Genomic DNA, 4,876 nt, shown 5'->3' with positions numbered 1-4,876 from the left:
ATTTAGTGTGTTAACATTTATTTCTTTAATATACTTACAACACGACCATGACCAGACCATCAAAAGTTCAAAACAAAAATCTCCAAATCAGACAATTCTTTTTATTACATCCACTCACTTTCATGTCATCTCTCATCCCTTACTCCCCAAATCAAACATTTACACATTCATTTTATGGTACCGCAACACATCATAACTGTTTTGCCTTCATCCCCCCCCCTGTACTCCACTGCCATTTCTTCTGATATTCCCCGTGAATTAAATATTCGACATATCTCATTCAAGTGCACAAATCAACAAATCAATCTCATCGAACAAAATTCATTCGTTCAAAATTTGTCTTACATATTTCACTTGGGTAGGTTAATTTTCTCCCATTGAAGCTTAAATGTCAGCAAAATATATACCCTTAATATAAATGTCAGCAGAATATATACCCATAAATATTCTAAGAACTTTCCAACATTTTTTTTATAAAAACAATCATGAGCTGAGAACTATTTCAAGAAAACATCGATTAAAAAGTCTATAAAAATAACAAAAAATATTTCAGAATATCTTAATATTGATCTTGATTTCATGAATAATTAAATGAATATAAAAAATTAAAATGTTGACAGTATTAAGTGGCTGAGAGAGGATGCAGAGCATCCATGAGCCATGCAACTGACCTCCTGAGCCACATGATTCACAGTATGGTCTCCTAGCCAATCAAAATCGGTTCCGAGCCTTATGCTAGGTCTACCAGGTTCCCCAACTCTGTCTTCACAAACAAGAAATTGATGTCCAAAAACAAATATTTAGATTTCACATTCACTAAAAGCCTTTTTTCTTCGAAAAATATCAACATGATCTTTAAGTTTTTAATGGTACAGTGGTGTGCGATAGTATGCCCACAATATGAAGACAACTTTTTTATTTAAGGTTTGATTGTTAAAAAGCTTTTTTTTAACAAGTTTACAAGTTTACAAGTAGTCAAGGAGAACCTTTTCTTAATTTATAAATTCTCTTGATTTCTTTGCTTTTGTGTATCCATAATGTTTAACAGCTTGATTTAAATCAAAATTGAAATCGAAAGTCGTCGTCATTGTATTGGTAAAATCGACTACAACTGAACATAAACATTTGTATTTGTTTATGATCATATTGAGATCTTTCGAAAAAGGCTTTTAGTGAATGTAAAACCTAATTTTTGTTATTAGATATCGGATTGCTGGACGTGAAGACAGAGCCGGGGAGCCTGGCTGACGTATCATGAGGCTCAGAGACGATTTTGATTGGCTAAGAGGCCATTCTGCCAATAGCAGGGCTCAGGAATGCATATTTTGATACCTATAGCAAAGAATTTAGAAGATTTATTTGGGGTCCTCATTTTTTTTAGCTACTTTATCCTTAAAATGGCTCTCAACTCTCCATTTAAGAAATTTAAACTTGGTTCCAATATCGATTTACCCAAACATCCACTACTAAGTTTCGCTAATTAAGATCAATCCAACGATCACCAGTTGGTCATTTCAGGGCATATTTTACAACATTGCAAAGAATTAAAAACAATAATTTTTTGCATGAGATCACGAGTGTAGAACTGTTTTTTTATAATAATTATTTTAATTGAAAAATTGGGTACTTAAATATTATGAAAAATTGTCTAATTTGCTCTAAAATGACCCTAAAAAAAAGAAATAAATGAAACACACTACCAAAGAGGTCATCACCATAATTATCATTAATATTGTCAAGCTCATGGTGGTTATCTTCCTGTGCACGATTCTTTAGCTGTATCTAAATAAAGAATTTAACATTATTAGATGCATAGATTTGTATTGACACACATATTCCTTGTAGACAAACTTCTATTCATACAAAAAAAAATGAAATGTTTAAAATAGAAAAATACCAACATGAGAATTCTGTCCCTGTTTATGAGACTAGCCTTCAGGGGATCTTTTGTTTGTTTTTACCTCTTATCGTTGGTATAAACTCAAACTAAATTTTTTAAATAAAACTGGATAAACTAAACCTGGGTAATATACCCTGGATAAACTAAACCTGGGTACTATACCCGGATAAACTAAACCTGGGTAATAAACCTGGATAAACTAAACCTGGGTACTATACCTGGATAAACTATACCTGGGTACTATACCTGGATAAACTAAACCTAGGTAATATACCTGGATAAACTAAACCTGGGTACTATACTGGATAAACTAAACCTGGGTACTATACCTGGATAAACTAAGCCTGTGTACTATACCTGGATAAACTAANAACATGATCTTTAAGTTTTTAATGGTACAGTGGTGGGCGATAGTATGCCCACAATATGAAGACAACTTTTTTATTTAAGGTCTGATTGTTAAAAAGCTTTTTTTCGAATTACAAGTTTACAAGTAGTCAAGGAGAACCTTTTCTTAATTTATAAATTCTCTTGATTTCTTTGCTTTTGTGTATCCATAATGTTTGACAGCTTGATCAAAATTGAAATCGAAAGTATTGTATTGTTAAAATCGACTACAACTGAACATAAACATTTGTATTTGTTTATGATCATATTGAGATCTTTCAAAAAAGGCTTTTTAGTGAATGTAAAACCTAATTTTAGTTATTTGATATCGGATTGCTGGAGCCTGGCATACATATCATGAGGCACAGAGACGATTTTGATTGGCTCGGAGGCCATTCTGCCAATAGAAGGGCTCAGGAATGCTCTGCACCCCCTCTCTATTTGAGATACATATTTTGATACCTATATCAAAGAATTTAGAAGATTTATTTGGGGTCCTCATTTTTTTAGCTGCTTTATCCTTAAAATGGCTCTCAACTCTCCATTTAAGAAATTTAAACTTGGTTCCAATATCGATTTACCCAAACATCCACTAATAAGTTTTGCTAATTAAGATCAATCCAACAATCACCAGTGGGTCATTTCAGGGCATATTTTACAACATTGAAAAGAATTAAAAACAATATTTTTTTTGCATGAGATCACAAGTGTAGAACTGTTTTTTATAATAATTACTTTAATTGAAAAATTGGGTACTTAAATATTATGAAAAATTGTCTAATTTGCTCTAAAATGACCCTAAAAAAAGAAATAAATGAAAACACACTACCAAAGAGGTCATCATCACCATAATTATCATTAATATTGTCAAGCTCATGGTGGTTATCTTCCTGTGCACGATTCTTTAGCTGTATCTAAATAAAGAATTTAACATTATTAGATGCATAGATTTGTAGTGACACACATATTTCTTGTTAACAAACCATTATTCATACAAAAAAAGATGAAATGTTTAAAATAGAAAAATACCATCATGAGAATTCTGTCCCTGTTTATGAGACTAGCCTTCAGGGGATCTTTTGTTTGTTTTTTACCTCTTATCGTTGGTATACACTCAAACTAAATTTTTTTAAATAAAACTTCCTAGGGTACTATACCTGGAACTAAACTTGGGTAATATAACCTGGATAAACTAAACCTGGGTACTATACCCGGATAAACTAAACCTATGTAATATACCTGGATAAAATAAACCTGGGTACTATACCTGGGTACTATACCTGGATAAACTAAACCTCGGTAATATACCTGGATAAACTAAACCTGGGTACTATACTGGATAAAGTAAACCTGGGTACTATACCTGGATAAACTAAGCCTGTGTACTATACCTGGATAAACTAAGACTGGGTACTATACCTGGATAAACTAAACCTGGGTACTATACCTGGATAAACTAAACCTGGGTACTATACCAGGATAAACTAAACCTGGGTACTATACCTGGATAAATAAACCTGAGTACTATACCTGGAATAACTAAACCTGGGTACTATACAATACATGGATAAATTAAGCCTGTGTACTATACCTGGATAAACTAAACCTGGTTACTATACCTGGATAAACTGAACCTNCCTGGATAAACTAAACCTGGTTACTATACCCGAGATGGAATTTAAAGACTTTGAGCCGCGGTTTAAATCTGCCAAAACCCGCTTTAAATTAAGCGCCGGCTAAAATCTTTAAACATTTGATACAATTTTAAGTGGAACCAACCATATTTAAGCCGCGGTTTAAATTTAAACCGCCGCTCAAATTCTTTAAATTCGGCCACCGGTATCATCTATTTATATTACAAATATACAGTTTGTATGAGGACTCTATTTGTATATTTATATATTACATGTACAAATACACATCTGCCATACTCATGTTTAAATTGACCTTTTAGAGGTGCAAGAAGGGAATAAAATTTATAAACATTCCTTAAAAATACACAAAATGTTAAATAAAGGTAAGCCTCTCATTTCCATGTAATTATTATTATATATTAATCATATTAAAAACTCAATTGGGTTAAAAGTGTTCTCTTTATGTAAAAATGCAAATTGCACTACAACTATCTATCTATCTATCAATCTATCTATAGATCTATCTATCTACTAGCTTGGGAATCCAGCACTGCCAAGGTTACTAAGTTACTCCTGCCGTTTACCCGCACTTGAACGATTTTACAGGGAAACTAAATTTTCGCTATTTAAGTCGACCCACCCGACTTAGAATCTCAAAACCAAGCTAGGAACTCTCCCGAGTCCCCCAAACAAAATTGAAGGCAAATCGGTAAAGGGGTTCCTGAGTTTTGATCGGACAAACAATGCAGACAGACACCATGACAAACAGAGAACAACTTTATATATCTATAGATATATCTATCAAACATATATACATATCTATATATAAGTTTATATATCCAGTGAAAACCAAAAAACTTTGGAATAGAAAGCCGTCGCATTAAAGCATATAACTAGGTGTATTTGATATTTTCCGAAACACAAAGTTTGACTAATAAAGTAATAAATATTTTAT

At 32.5% G+C, this 4,876-nt stretch overlaps 1 long non-coding RNA gene across 1 annotated transcript; it reads right to left on the bottom strand.

Moving 5' to 3' along the window:
* Positions 1 to 1,595: 1,595 nt before the first annotated feature.
* LOC111695187 (uncharacterized) lies at positions 1,596 to 3,830 on the bottom strand. Its single transcript, XR_002763808.1, has 2 exons — positions 3,679 to 3,830; positions 1,596 to 2,257 (listed from the first exon to the last, which is right to left on the bottom strand). It is a non-coding gene; the product is annotated as an uncharacterized LOC111695187 (long non-coding RNA).
* Positions 3,831 to 4,876: the final 1,046 nt, after the last annotated feature.

Source organism: Eurytemora carolleeae, unplaced genomic scaffold (assembly GCF_000591075.1).
Source record: "Eurytemora carolleeae unplaced genomic scaffold, Eaff_2.0 scaffold196, whole genome shotgun sequence".
In the NCBI taxonomy this organism is placed as follows: domain Eukaryota; kingdom Metazoa; phylum Arthropoda; class Copepoda; order Calanoida; family Temoridae; genus Eurytemora; species Eurytemora carolleeae.
Note: the sequence above shows the minus strand (reverse complement) of the source record. Positions and strands in the feature narration are given on the sequence as shown.